Source organism: Centruroides vittatus, unplaced genomic scaffold, assembly GCF_030686945.1.
Source record: "Centruroides vittatus isolate TY-2023 unplaced genomic scaffold, ASM3068694v2 contig_796, whole genome shotgun sequence".
NCBI classification, from domain to species: domain Eukaryota; kingdom Metazoa; phylum Arthropoda; class Arachnida; order Scorpiones; family Buthidae; genus Centruroides; species Centruroides vittatus.
The window spans coordinates 332,265-348,932 of NW_027122513.1; the positions used below are offsets into that span (position 1 = coordinate 332,265).

At 32.6% G+C, this 16,668-nt stretch overlaps 1 protein-coding gene across 4 annotated transcripts in view; it reads right to left on the reverse strand.

The window, feature by feature from the left end:
* The window catches only part of LOC136981827 (muscle M-line assembly protein unc-89-like), a 79,077-nt gene extending 66,208 nt beyond the window's left edge, over positions 1-12,869 (reverse strand). For 3 of the 4 annotated variants that reach the window (XM_067278207.1, XM_067278206.1, XM_067278210.1), the window contains exon 1: positions 12,822-12,869. The gene's annotated coding sequence lies outside the window, so the exon portion shown is untranslated. The remainder of the gene's footprint in view (positions 1-12,821) is intronic. The other variant, XM_067278209.1, reaches the window with a different exon arrangement.
* Between the last annotated feature and the right edge of the window lie 3,799 nt (positions 12,870-16,668).

The window sequence follows — 16,668 nt, forward strand, 5'->3', positions numbered from 1 at the left end:
TTGCATGAGTTAATAGTAGTGCACTTGCGTGCTATTCAATTTATAATAAAAATAATGAAAAATAAACAAAAACTACAAATTCAATAGTATAAACATTAACATAAATAAATAATAGTGCCGTCCCTGAGGATGTAGCTGTTAATTTATATTATAAAACAATTTCCAGGCAGATGACAAACCATCCGCATCCCTGTGATTAATGTACTGCATGGTTATCTGTGCTTTATGTATAATAATAGTAATAGAGCAGACCTTCTACCTGGCAATAAATGTCAGGCTTCTGGTGCTCCACTTTATTTTCAGACGTTCTCTGTTTCGCTCAATGCTTTACAGAGAGTTGGATACACTATTGCGGTCGTAGCCGCTACATTTTTTTTGCCGACATATATTCGTATTTTGTTACATTCAGCATATTACATTTTATATATTTAAATTACATATTATTGAAACAATTAAATATATGTAGATTTTTTATAATTCCATGTTGGCTGTTTTGTACTTTTTGTACAAACGTTATAAATAACAATAAATACAAATACAAAATGTAAGATATATGTGGAGTTTTTTTTTTTTTTTTTTTTTTTAAAGTTAATGATAGTATTAAAGAGTCTACATATGTTTTATGTTTTATTTAAAAGTACTTGAGATAATTTAATTAAGGTTTCAGAGATAACCGCTATGTTTGCTTGTCGTATATTGGCACTTCCTATTATCATCATATTTTCATATTACCACTATAGTATCGAAACGTTTCTTTACCTGTACTAGTATCACTGTCACTGTCACTGAGTAGGTACCTCCACAATTTAACACTTTAATCTGTAGAACTTTCACTTATAACACAATAAGTATCACTTTCTTATAGTACTTTCACGTGTAGTTTCTTAAATCACTGTACAGCCATTCCTCTTGCTCCTCCGTCGTATTTCCTTTGTGCTTTATGTATCCCCACTATTTCAAGGTGCCTTATCGCTTGTCTAGATCTTTAGCCCTAATGATTGCAGCTTTATCCCAGAACACACTGATATCCTGCTGTTTTGCAAACGCTGCCAGTACTGTAGTGTCAATGCTTCTATTTACAGAGTATTTGTGCTCGTTTATTCGTTGCTTTAAATTCCGCAAAGTTGCGCCAATATTTAACTGATTAAATTTTTGTGCTGGATTGAGAAAGGTGTTTTTTTATTTTATAAATAAAAGCACATTTGCCTTTATCATTAGGCTTCAACAGTCTTTTCCTCCTGTTCTATTTTTTTTTTTTATATTCCAAATTAATGAAGCCTTAATAATAAAGACAAAAGTGTATTTATTTATATTTAAGTTTACTTCAATGATAAAATGAAGTTGTATCAAATTTATTATAGTCATGAATTTCAAGGTTAAGAACTAGTTGAAAAATGTGTAATGCAAAAGTTTAGCATCTGAAATTAATATAGAAAAGAATACAAGAATGCAATAATATATAGGGTGTCCCATCAAGACCACTAAGAATCCTTGCTCTGCAGAAATAGTGTTGTCATACTTTTGTGGATAATACAATCCAGCATCATTTGTCCACAAAAGTGAACACAGCTGAAGATGAACAACCAAGTCACTTTCTTTAGTAACTATGGTTTGATATACCAATTCCTTCAGATGGTCCCACAGAAAGAAATCAAAAGGCATCAGATGTGGTGATTGTGGCGGTCACACAACCAGACCCCCCACATCCAATCCAGTGACCTGCATATTCCATATCCAACCAATCACATACAAAAGTATACAAACTCTATATTAAATTTGTAATATTCACTAAAAGTGTGAAATTAGAGTTAATAGCAATCAAATGTTCAAATGTCATACTATTTTATACTACAATAAGAAATAAACTCAAATGTTATATTAAAGATTAAATTGTGGCAGTTGGCAACACAGCTTTTGACCACCGCCTCCAACCTATGTGACATCAGACCATTCTGTAAAATAAACTCGTGACTTGGACTCCATCGTCTGTCCTGGAATCATTCATTCAACAAGACAATGACACTATTCATAGATGTAATTGGATTGATTGACATAACCGATTTCCTTCTCAAGAGGTACGCCTTAGTAGCCTCCACAATGTAGTAATCTGGACTAGGTGATCCCAATGATGCCAACCATCTCAAAACCCAGTCTCTCCATGCTGATCAAGCAGCCTGACTTAACTTAGTTCAGCTGCTTGACTGGCATAGAGAGAAAAAAAAGAGGCCTACCTGGATTCCTGTCAATGAAGTATGGGATTTGGGTATTGAAATGGTTGGCATTGCTGGATCACTTAGTCCAGATTACTACATCGTGGAGGCCACTAAAGCATACTTCTTGAGAAGGAAATCGGTTATGTTGATCAATCTGATTACATCTACGAATAGTGTTGTCATCATGTTGAATAAATGATTCCAGGACAGACGATGGAGTCCAATGGTTGAGTTTATTTTACAGAACTAAAGTAGTCACACATCGTGTTGCCAACCACCACAATCTAATCTTTCATATAACATTTATTTGAGTTTATTCCTTATTCCACTCTGTAAATGTAATATCATAGTCTTCCTCTGCGACTTAATAAATTAAGTTGATATAAAACATAATAGTCATTTCAATTTTAATAAATATATTTAACTTCATGAAAATAAAATATATCTGTACAGATAACAAACATTTTTAAAAATAAACTAATTTCAATCAAATTTTCAGGAAATCTCATAAGTCAAACTAAATCTTCTAAGCTGGTGTGTTTGTTAAATAAATCTCACAGGTATAAAAAAAATCCAGAAGAAAAATGACATGACAAATTTTGGTCAAATTAAGTATTGTAGCAATCTAAATAGATTAGTTTTTTATTGGGTTTCAAGGCTTAAGAAGTAAAAAAATAGTACTTTCTGAAGAAAAAATTAGAATAAGAAAGACAAATTTAAAAATACCCAAAATCATCACTTAGAAATATATATTTAATTGATAAAATATCTCATTAACTGAAAAACAAAAGATAAACTTAAATTAATATTCACTTCCATTTTACTTAAATTTTTTTCATTTAAAAAAATGAATATCAAAAAGACTAACAAGAATAATAATGATGACTAGGTTGTGACCTTTATTCAGCTGCAATTTTCAAATTGAAAACCAACACATTCCAACTGTCATCCAATAAATGATGTTTAAAAACTGCAGCCCAGCATTACGAACTCATGGATGGATTTTATAGGAATTGAAATGCAAGAAGCTAAGTTGCATCGCATATAAACTTAAACTAATTACTAACCATGACAGTGTAGGTGCAAAAGTACACAAAGAAGACAGCTAACTACTAATCTTTTTTTTAACATCATGAAAAGTAAAATCCATAAATCTGGAGATTCAAAAAATGGGATAGTTACACATATTGTTAGTTCAGACATATAAGATTTCCCAGTGTTTTGATCCATGCACAGCTAGAGTAGTATAGCTTCTGTCTACAGGGACTCTTATGTTCTAGGACACTCTTAGCTAAATCTGTAGAATGTCTATCATGTTGGATGTAATCTTGTGTTCAGGTATTCTATTAGCAATCATACTGGAGATTGCCCCTAGGTACAAAAATCTAGGCATACCCAAATCTCGTTTTAAGGGATTTTTATAAATCTCTGTCCTCTCAAGCATGGAATATGGTTCTTGTCATTGAATAACAACCTCCTTAACACTGATTGAAGTCTAATGAGAAGAAAGAAGCAGTTATGAAAGGAACTTTTGTGTCATATAGCCACGAACGTAATAATATATGATTAAGACAGTATGTTATTTAAAACAACAATTTATTTAATAATTAATGACACAAAAGGAAAGAATGCAGTTGCCAACTCTAGTGTGTTTACCCAGCTCTGCCCAAGCAAAAAAAACGAAAACCAACAACATGGTCTCACTCAAAAAGACAACAAAGAGATTCCCACATCTTACATCAGTAGGCACAACTAAGTACTACAAAATCCTTACAACTAACTAGTAGCTGTAGAGATGAAATGGAAAATTAAAATAGACAAAAGAAAGGGAAAGAGGTAGCCATACTCGATTGATTCCTTATTACTGAGATGATTGCGTTCAATGATTTTCCTTATTAGTCCTTTTTTTTTTTCTTGGAGAGATTGATGTATCCTTTTGTAGGGATCAAAGGAGTCTCTCTTCATCAATGATTAACTGACATCTTAGGATTCTCGTCGTACAAAGCTTTCAAGAAATTCTTCAGTCTCTTGCTATGGTCAGGATCAAACTCCTCTTGTCACTGTCTCCTCCTGTCTGAACCCTCTTTCCACTGAAAAATGTTTCCTTCCCTTTTAGCCCCTTAGGCATTTTTTCTTCCCACAGGACAGTTCAGAACAACAATCATCAACCAAGTGAAGTGGAAGTGAAGACAAGAGAAGATTCCAGAAAAGGGAAAAGACAAAAAGTGAAGATAGAATATTATAGTTTGTAGCTTCTAACTTAAAATTATGGCATTCAGCTACACTGCTTTCTAAAGAGATGGGCATGTTATGTTACACCTTGCCCAAGATGGATACCTATGAAAATATACTAACAGGCTTAACCACCATAATAGATTTCAGAAATAATGCTTTCATAACACTTGCTTTGATCTAGTTGAATTTTCCTAAGATATAGCCTGCATTCTTAAATGCAATGCTGACAATTTCTAATTCTTTGTCAACTAGCTGTTGTGTGGAGGGATACAGGAAGACCTTATGTACTAGAGAACTGATGCCATGTTTATATATTGTAGAGGTCAAATCAAAACATTAAAACATAGAACAAAATACTCTGTGGACATTTGTTCAGAAAAAGTTTTATTTGCTACTTAATACAATGACATTGAAGTCTTGGTTACAAGGAAACCAACAGAGATACCCGCATAGCTGAGTAGGTAAGATGCTTTATTATTCTGCTGCACTTTGCAGATTTAAATCTTACTTTTTTTGAAACTTTTTCTAATCTGCATTGAAGCATATTAGAAAAATATGCTTCAATGCAAATTAGAAAAAGATTTGTTGTTGTTTTGTTTGAAAAAGATTATGTTTGTTTAGAAAAATATGCAAAATATTTTTCTATTTTTAACAACAAAAAATTATTATTTTGTAATTATAACATTTGCTTTGCAATAATGACATTTAAATTTATTTTCCACACATTGTATTATATCAGTAATGGATGTCAAGTACATAAAAAAATTCTCTTATCATCTACTCTTGAATAACTTGTATAGTAATATGAGAGTAGAGAATGTTGTGATACAAAATCATTCAGAGATTGTCACACTTATAACAAGTAAACAAGTTCATACGATGTGACTTTCTAATGTTCTTATAAGATCAAGAAAATCAAACTGAAGGTATAAGACTGATGAAAGAATTTGGTAACTTTTAAGTTTCAGTTAAGTTAATTTGCATTTACTTCACCGGATTATATATAACTGGAAAATATAACATTATATTTACAAAATTTCTTATATATAATCATGTTCAGAAAAATGAGTCAAATGTGAACAAGTAACAATAGTTTTTTACTATGATCCATGCTCATCCCATGATGAAATTTAGATACAAGCTTATGAAATATTTGAATTTAACATGTAATTAAAAAAAAAATTCTTTGAAGGTAGTGTTTGAGATTTCAAAACCAAAATTTTGAAAGCTGATGAAATTTTTTTCTTGAAAGGGTACTTCTCTTGCATGTCAAATGAAAGGGCATTAAAAGAGGCAAAAAACACAGTTGTCTATGATAAATTTTTGTATTTCAGAGCACTATAATTTTTGTTTTTGACCATTCTCAAAATTACAAAAATCTAGATTTTCAATGTTCTCCATAAATATCAGTGATATACTAAAAAAGTTAATCTGAAATATCAAGATCTGGATCCCTTGTTGATTTGACATGATCCTTACATATTTCTTTGATTAAATAAAAGTATTTTGTTTAATCAAAAACACAAATAGATTATTTTACATAGTTTGGCATCAAGTGTTTCTCTAAACAACTTTTTTAATGATTTTGAATTATATTTAATTATAACAAATTAATATATGTAGTAAAGTATGCAGTATCCCGTATTAAATAGACTAGTGAAAGTTTCTCATAAAAAAAAAAAAAAAATCACATTAAATATGTTATAATATTTCCTGTTTAATGAACAGATTAAAAATTTGTCTAGAGTAATGAAACAATATTAAAATCATTAAAAAACCATTCCTATTAGCCAATTAGAGTTACAAGCAAAAAAAATGTAAATTTTGCCTTCAATGTGCATTCTGATATAAATACCTCTCAATACTTTAAAAAATTTTAAAAAGTGACGAATTTGTAAAATTAATATGTATTGCAAATTTTAACATGTTATATTTAAAATGTATCTTCTGGAAAGATTTTTAAAAATATAGTAGAAACTATTTATTGTAATCACTTTGAAATCTGCCTAAACTGACAACAATAACTGAGTGATAACATTAAACAGGATGAAAAAATAACACAAAAAAATAATGGAAATTCTGATTTAATTGACTAACATTAAAAAGGATATGTTAAAACCATAAAAAATATATAACTTGAATATTGCTATCAAAAAACCTTTTTTTTTTGATCCAGCAGATTATTTTTTTTTAATAAAATGAATGTTTTCAGCTGCTTTTATCAGCCATTTTCAGGTTTTAAGTATAGAACATCAAGTGAATAGAACATAACCATCTAAAATGCCTTGTGGATTGATTTGATTTAAAAATTAAATTTTTAAATGCAAAGTGCAAATTTCAATTGCTATTCTATACTTATATAAAACTATAGAATACAAAATTAACCAACCAATAAACTAAAATTTAAAGTGTGGCAAATGTAAATAAAAGATGTGAACTAGTAAATAATAACAATTCACAAGTATTGTGAAATAAATGTTGCTGTGTGCTTTAAGATGGATATATTTCAAATCCTTTAAGCTAGCAATACAACATCTTTCATGTGTTTGATAATCCATTGTCCTGCCAACAAATTATCAAATGGACTTATTTATTTATAAATCTTGTGTTCCATAGTTTTATATTAAATTTATTTTTCCATAGTTTAGTATTATGTTAAATCAAAACAATTCACATTTCATATTGTAACATTCCATTTAGTTTATGTTCTGAAGTTAGAACCCGAAAATGGCTGATAAAAGCAGCTGAAACATTTGTTCCATTAAAATGCTCTACTGGATTAAAATATTTTTGAATTGTAACATTTTCAACCCCCGAAGGGGTTGAAAACGTTAACTGTTGTAGAAACACCTATCACTGGATTATGAAGGTTTTTTTGTGGAGGGAAGAATTTGAATTGTAATATGACTGAATCCATTTTTAGGCATTTCTAAATAACTATTGTTATTAAGTAATAGTAATTCAGAATATACATGTCAAAATAGCAAGAAATTACAGTAAGATCCCGCTTAATGCTGATTCAATATAACGCGGTCTGCTTGATGCCTAAAAAATGCTCAAAATTTACACTGATTTAAATTAACAGGGTATTTCATTGATTCATATATAATACGATTATTCCCAAACACGAACCAATCAGCAAAAGGTGGCAATTCATTGTAGTGCTGTACTTCCCTTAAATCTATGTTTGTTTTGTGCAATTTTGGAAAAAATATATCATCATGGATGCCATAGGAAATATCGGCTTTGCTTGGCAAGAATTAACTGATAAATGCATGAACGGAGTGTGGAAATAGTTATAGCTGAAGGTATCCAAGAATTCTCATCAAGAATAGCCTATTGCTGTATCGTTAAGTTGACAATTTTGTCAACTTACTCGATACAGGAGATGTAGATGAGCAGGATATTGGGGAGTTACTGCAGGTTTCTGGTAAGAGCCTTACTAACGACGACTTCAAGAACTGGCAGAACAAGGAATTCATGTAGAACAGAAAATAGAGATTCTGAAGACAAACCCAAAAAATTTCTCTACAGTTTTCCTTAGTAAAAGTTTGATAATGATAACCAAAATCATTGATCAAATTGTAGCGAATGATCCAGATTGTGATAGGAGTGCCAAAGCAAAACGAGGCGTTTTGGATGTGATCTTCTGCTACTGACATTTCCTTAAGGAAAGAAAAAGAAAGCGACCAATGAAACTACATGACTTCATCGCAAAAAACAAGAATTTCAGAAGAGCCAGGACCTTCATCACAAAGAATTAACTTTACATTTCTGTGTGCATATGTTTGTGTGTTATTTAACATATATTATTATGGAAAAATTTATATAAAAATAACTTAAAATTATAGTACAATGTGCTTATTTTTTGGTCACATGTTCCCCTATCCCTATTTACTCTATGTTAAAATGGTCTAGTTTAATGCTGTTTCACTTAGCGCTTTGTCGTCTAGGAACATATCCCCTGCGTTAAGTGGGGTCTTACTATATTTTAAAATTAATATTTTTGATCTATTTAATAGATCATTCTTCACTTAATAGATCAAGAAATGATCTATTAAACAGATTGAAAACATTCAATTTTAAAACAATTTATTACTGCTTTAGTGTGTGTATTCTTAATTTCTGATAATAGTGATTTCTCAATATTAACAGTAATGCATCCAGCATTGTTTGGATGCTGGTTTTTGCAGTATAGTCTTTACAACAGCTAGCATGTAACAGAAGAAATACCTATAATTCAAACTATAGTATTCTTAACAATTAACATTTAATGTTTAAACCACTAGTTAAGACTGAAAATAAGTCAATCAGTTCAATAAGCATAAAGTTGTCTTTTGCACATTTATATGAAGATTATAACTGTTACTATAAGTTAAGTTTTGTAAATGTACTTTATGTGTTTTGAAACTTTTAGAGATTCCATGTGGAAGTTGATCTACGAGGTTTAATCTTAAAACCCTCTCTTACATCACCTTTTAACACATGGACAGCTATCTCCTATTTGTAGTAACTCTTCTGTCCAAACTGTTTGTTTCAACAGCTGCAATTTAAACTGTGAAGGTCAGTTAGCCAGATAATGCTCATGGATGAAAACATTTACTTTCTTGTAGTTTCTCCTTGCTGGATATTGGTATGTGCAGTGTTCATTATAGCTTAATTAGTGTACATCACAAATATCACAATATTTGTAAGAAAATTCTGTACACATTTATCTGTAATTATTTCTGTCTTTATCTTTATTCAGTACAAGACAAAAAAAAATTTAACTGAATGACTAAACAAAGCATGCAAATATAAGTATAATTTAATATGTTTTACTATTTGTTGTTAATATATTTAACCAAAAAAAAATATATGTTCAAATTTTCATTTATAATAATATACTGAACAAAAATTGAGATCAGCTTTATAAATTAATATAAATGTTAAAATAAAATAAAAATTACATTGTTTATTAAACACAATGATTTTCTTTATGTTCAATTGCACACATTAAATACAAAGACAATTTTCTAGGGTCAACAGGCATTCTAGAAAGATTACAACTAAGCAGAGGTTATGAATGTTTTGAGTTCCTTGACGTTAAATTACTTTCCAGCAGTAAACATTATGCACGTAGATTGCCCCAGAGATTCTTCATTGAGTTGAGATCAGAACTATATGCTGGCCATTCAATTTTTAAAACAGTTCTCTGTTAACCATTCCACAGTTGAATGCAAATTATGAATAGGTGAACTATCTTGTAAGATAAAGTTTTCATTAAATAACTTTAACTTGTCTCTTAATGACAAAAGACAATTGCCAAGAATGCTTTGATAGTGTTTCATCTCGAGAAAACAAATGCCAAATTTGATTTTGTTTGCACTGTAAAAGCACTCCTGACTGACTAAACATCTGCCTTGAACTCAACAATAAAGAAACTGTAAATCTTTACATAGGCCATGTCAATAACAATGAAACCTACTAGAACCATCATTATTAATTTTTTATCATCACTAAAGACATTATCACAAAATTCACTGTTTGAAACATGACTTCACAAATGTTCTTTTTTATCAGTTATGATTTTGCTTTAAATTTTCACTTACTGAAGATTTATCCAATTTTATCATTAATCTAAAGCAATGGTCACACCTTGTGATTTCCAATCGCACAGGTGACCGTGACTGCAAAAAGCGCAAATTGTACACATCTTGTCATGGTCATCTTGTTCATTGACATTGCAACTCAGAAACACATGACCTTATAATAAACCAACATTCACTTCATCTGCTATATTTTTTTCTTTAATGTAAACAAATATTGTTGGAAAACAATGGTACTTTCTACTTTGTTCTTTACTTAAAATATTGTCATTACTAAACTAAAAACAATTGACATTTTATATCCAGAAATCTAAACATGATACTTGCAATCAATGGCAAGACTTTCACTTATCTCACACCATGCCTGTGTTCTTTTTTTTTTTTTTTTGATAAAATGAAGAATTAAAACTTCACAGGCATTCATGAGCCTGAATAAGTTCAATCAACCTTGATTCTAATGCTGTACCAGTCAGTATTTTCACTTTCTGCCATGATGCTAACTACTTTAAAACTTGCCATTGTATGCCGATTGGATGCATGTTTGCAACCGGCGCAAGTAGAACAAACTTTTTGTTTCTAGTTGCAGTTGCAGTCATACCAGTTTTTGAAGAGGATTTACTAGCTAATGAGAACAGTCATTGCAGTTGCAGTTGCCTGCACAGCTGGAAATTGCAATGTGTGACCACGGCTTAAGAGTTGTTCTTGAACTGTTTACTAATAAATACTGAAACTGTTTACAGCTTCCAGTTAGGAAGCTGTAAACAGTTTCTAGTATTTATAACAGACTCAGCTGTGGTGCTTGCACATCTCAAAATCATCTGTTTGTATTTGGTAGATAACTTACATATCAATCCTTGAATGAATTCCTCCATATTTGACAGGATCTTTAAAATAATTTTGCAACTTTACATTCTGATTTTCTATCCTGATGGTATGCTAATTTGTCCCTTTTCATGTTTTACCAGCACCAATTTTGAAATAAACAAACTGGAAGATTATGTAAATTACATGCAAGTTCTATGTATGCTTAGTCAACACACTAAAACCTTTTTATATCCCAATAAGAACAAATTTTAGATAAAACTAATAATTTCGACCATAATCATGATCTTCCTCAGGCTTTTGACTAGTATAATTCAAGTATGGAACATGTCGAACAACATGTTTAAATATTTTGGAATTTTAAAATAATTTTAAACATTAGAAAATAATTTTTAGCAGTATGTGCTACAATAGTAATAAAATTATCATTACATCACCACAAATAAATAATAAGATGTAATTAATGGTGTAGAAATGGTAGCTACATGCTAGTGTTGCTCTCATGTTTTTCATAGCATAAAATTTCAGGGCTAGGGACCCTAGCCCAGTTGGCACTTTTGTGGGCAGTTTGGCATGGGTCAAGCCTTAGCTGGAGCATTTGCTGGCAACATTTATGGCTTATTTTTGAAACTGCGGGCATCATCCTTCACCCCGGTTTCCTATTCTTCGTCACTGAGACGGGGAATAGGTAAGGGCTCTGAAGATGGTGTTTAGCAGGATCTTTGATCCCATCAAACTTTGAGGATTGCAGCATAAAATTTGTTCTTACTGGGATATAAAAAGGTTCTAGTGTGTTGATTATCCTTCCCAGTGATTCTGTGAGAAGTTGTATGCTTAATATTATAAAAATGTTTTAGTCTCAAATTTTTGTCCAATGTATTATCACGGAAAAGGATTTAAAAATTTATTATTTTTTTGTAAATATATTAATAATAAACAGTGAAACTTATTAAAATATACTTACATTTGTATGCTCTGTTTAGACATTTAATTTAAAACTTCCCTAAAAAATTTTACTGAGAAAATCATAGATGGTCTCAAACTTTTGTTTTGCACTGTATACAACAGGAATCTCAAATTGCATTTGAGTTTGATATATACTACCTACTTGATATACTATCTATCAGATGCCAGTCATATTCATTATTATTCAGTAAACTGAAAGAAAAAAAAAAGGCTGTAACAACCTTTTGTCAGACCTTTATGACTTACATGAACAGTTAGAAGCTTGAATTCAAGTTAGTGCACTTATTTTTTCCTTCCACAACTTTTTCCAGAAATAATTTATCGATTCAAGTGCAAATACTCAAATTTTCAACAACGAATACAAAATAATAGTAACAAATTTCCAACAACAAAGAGTTTTTAAACTTCATAGCAGAATTTACAAACAAGTTAAACAAATAAATTTACATACCTATCACAAACCATTTTAAATCAAAGTTAAACAAATATTTCCGACAGAAACTTCTTTACTGAAGAAAGACATTTAAACAAAAACAGAATTCTTACCAAAAAAAGTCTGCAATGCATTTAATTTTGAATATATTCTCATTACTTAATTAATTTCAATCAAATTTTTATAATGGTTATATATTTTGGAAAACCAATAATTTTTATTTAAACACTTTGAAAGAAAAATTTCACAGAAAATTCGTGTTTGCCTTCGTATTTTAACAAAATCTAGTGTAATATTTCTAACGAGAACTTTAAAACAGAAATGATAAATACGAGAAACCCAACCCAATTTTCGGAATAAAGCAAGGAATCAATTAAATAGTGTATATATTCAGTGCCACGGAACGTCAGTGGTGTAAATCCGATTTCTAATACATTACTAAATAAAGAAAGAATCGATATATTAATTACATTACTGACACCGGTAATACTTTTCGCGTAAAAATGTTATTCAATTTTCAATATACTTACACGTTTTACAACTAAATAATCGGTTTTTACTTACCTTCAAAAAATATTTTCTTCCGTTTGTTGTTATGGTACTAAATTCCACCTGTCGGATAACAAAATCTGCATTCAAATCATTTTTGCGATTTTCGTTTATAAATGTTAATAATTATTATTTATTAAAATATAGTATATAAAACAATTATAAATGTAATAAATTTTAATATTTAATATTTTTATAAAATTTATTTATTTATTTATATTAAAAACGATAATTAATAATTCAAAAATTTAAATATAAATAATTAAAAATTTTTATATTTTTTTATTTGTTTTAATTAATTTATTAATCAATCTTTTTAGTATTAAAATCTTCGAAATTGATTTATTAGATGAGATTTTTATCAAATAGTTTATTTAATTTTGATCGCCTTATATGTCGTATAGTACTTTTATCTGGCCTATTAGTCTCATCACGTATATTTTATTTAGAATCCAAGATGGGGTACAGGTTTTGGCGCGACGTTCGAATTGTCAGGAGATTCGAGTGCTAGACTTGTGCTTTTTGGTTTGTCTCATTTTTTGGTTTTTGGGAGTGTGAAGTTTTTGGTGACCTTTCGACTGTTTGGTTTTTGCTCATTCCCAGGCAGTGATTACTTCCTGGTGGCTGGTGTCCCGAGTGGCGACTTCAGCATCGGAAAAGGATTTCCGGAATTAAAGTATTTCTCAGCTTTCTCCCAGGTAGGAGCGCGATTCACGGGTCTAATCCGGCTCCTGGCGCCGCTCCCTGACCCCGAGAGACCTACGACGGCTCAACAGGGACAAGATCGTGCTCGCCCTCACCGACAATTGGTCGGCAGCTCTCCGGCACAAGGGGAGGGATCACCTCCGGCCGTTCTCCCCTTGGCCCTACCATCTGGCCTCCTCGCGCCGTGCGGAATCGCTTTTGGTGAGGCTACGTACAAATACGGCGCCTCTTCAATCTTTCCTTTTTTCTCGTCACCTTAGCCGTTCACCGGACTGCCAGCACTGCGGGCAGGATGAATCCCCCGATCACTTCTGGCTGGTGTGTCCGGCGTACAACGAGGCCCGTCGGGAGTTGGGCCAAGCCCTCTCTTTGGACCTTCACCAGATTCGTCACCTCAGCCAACTTTACTGGCCACACGCGGGCTTAGACCCGCGCCACCACATCTCAGCCCTTGAGCGGTACTGTACATATATAAGACCGGCCGCTTCGCCTAGCCACCAGGCGGCGCATCGGAAGAAAAGCCGACAACGGCCACACCTTCCAACATAAACCCGCGAATAAGAACAAGAACAAGAACATATTTTATTTAGATATTAGCATACTAAAATGCATATATAAAATTTTGTGTACATTTTCTATCCTAATTGAAAATTTTAAAACTGCGATTACATAATTCGAATTTGTTTCTTTAAATAAAACTATTCGGTGATTTTCTACGTCAATTCTTGACTCAAATGCTACATATTGAATACAATAAATTAATATACATTTATAATAAAATAATGCTAAAATTTATATTAAAAAAAATATGTGAAAACATTTTGGGGTGTACTATAGATTACTCCCTATGGAATTTCAGGACTTTGATTATATATTTGAACTCAGGGACCGAGACGAGTTCAACGGTACTCTATTTTTTGACCGGAGACGAAAAATAAAAAAGTTATCACACTTTTTAAGTTACCATACTTTTTTAATGCTCTCATGCAGACGGCACCGTAGTTGTTAGTATTGCCATCTTGCGGTAAAGTCTGCAAACCGTGACGTCGGACTACGGTCATCTTCCGGAGGGTAAACACGCGATACGAGAGCGGAGAGAGCGACGCGACTTCCGATCATCGCGCGATCGCAAACATGGCGGCTGTTCCCACTGTTCGTGCTCCCGACTGACCTTTCGTACGGGAGCCACCACACGCCGCCATGTGCTAAACTAGTGATCGATTCACGATAGTTCTTGAACAAAGTAAAAAAAGGGGAAAACGTCTACTAAAGGCAATTTTAACGGCAAGCACGAGACTCCCGATCGCGATAGCGAGGCCGACTTAGCGGAGAGCGACGCGACTCCCTATTATCGCGCGATCGCCGGAAAAAAGTGTGATAACTTTTTTTATTTTTCGTCTCCGGTCCAAAAATAGGGTACCGTTGAACTCGACTCGGTCTCCTGAGTTCAAATATATAATCAAAGTCCTGAAATTCCATAGGGAGTAATCTATAGTACACCCACATTTTGTTTTAAAGAAAATATTATAAACCTGTTCAAAACGAAAGCTGCCAAACCGGAAAAATTCTCGGTATGTACTGCGCGAGGTTTTACTTTTGTGGCTTTATTAAACCTTATTTATTTTCTTTTCTTTACTTTCCTTATACTATCTTCCTGTAGTAACAATTTTACTTCCGTTTTCTATTTACTTAACCACGCGGTAGTTAGTCGACACATGTGGCCTGGACGGTAATAAAAACAAAAAGGGTGTGACACCGAGGGGTCGAGGGGTTACGTCAGAGGAGATAGGAGGACAGGAGCGAGAGGAAGGAAGATTTTTCGGAGAGAGAGAAAAACGGGACGAACAGAAACAAAGAAAGTTATTAAGGAACGGATCCGAGGTTTTTTTTTCTTATTTATTACCGCCAGTCACCCCTTCGAACCAATTTTCAGTCTTATCATCTCTGTTTAATTCTCTTCCACCTTATCTTTCTCTAGGGCCCTGTACTTAGTTAAGCTAGATATAAGTTAGAATAAGTTCTTTGTCTTGTCGGCACGCGGGGACTAATTGATGACATTGTTACGCGCAGTCCCAAATGTATTTGTATTAGTAATTAGTAAGTGTGTGTAATCGTTTCTTTGTAAATTATTTATGTTCGCTGAAATTAATAAACCTCTTTTTTTAATTCTATCAAAGCCGAGCGACTCTCAGGGTCTTGTTATTTCATATACTCGGCTAACAATGGCGTCCGCGACAGGATTCTGTTAGTAACGGGATACGGTTTTTATTGTATAGAACGTAGCATTGTATTATCGTGCCTGTAGATTTAAGGCCCTACAATTTGTAATCAATTGTATTATTTTTATATCATTAATTATGGATGATTGTAACCAGAACAATCTTGCTACATCCTCAGGAGGCGAGGGTGAGGGGATCCCTCCTGTAGTCACAGGGTTTCTAGGAATGGTTCCCATTTTTTCTAATAGTGGCAGTGATTTGGTTAATGTCCGCCAATTCTTCAAGACCATAGATAATATATCTCGCCTGGCTGGGTGGAACAGTGAAGTGAAATTGGCTGTCTTACAAGCTCGGTTAAAAGGGGGGCCATTATCGACGTTCTTCAGCTTGGCTGACCAAGATCCTTGTACTTTTGAGGGAATTAGGCAAAAATTAATTCAATGTTACGAAAAGCGAGAACTTAAGGAAAAGAATGCACTCGACCAACTCTTAAGTATTAAGCAGAACCATGATGAGACGGTATGTGACTATGTCATCCGCATGAATACACTGTTGTCGAAGGCCGCTTCCAATAACGAAAAAATTGGTGCCTTGAGGGATGACATTATTAGAGAGAGATTTATAAAGGGCCTAAGGCCCCAGCTAAAGGGATACGTATTAAGGAGAGAACCCCAGACCTTAGATCAGGCAATTAAGGAAGCGGAGAGGGAAGAACGGGTCGAACTCGAGTGTAACGTTAGTAGAGAAAATAAATTTGTACACACCATTGAAATAAAGAACCCAACCGCTAATGAGGATCCGAATGGTGTGATGAATATTGTGAAAACAAAGGAAGACGATAGACTTGAAAGGTTGGAAAAAATGGTGGGGTCGTTATGTAGTACTGTTAATGGTTTGGTCGAAAGACTGGGTGGAAATCTAGATAAAAATAAGGATAG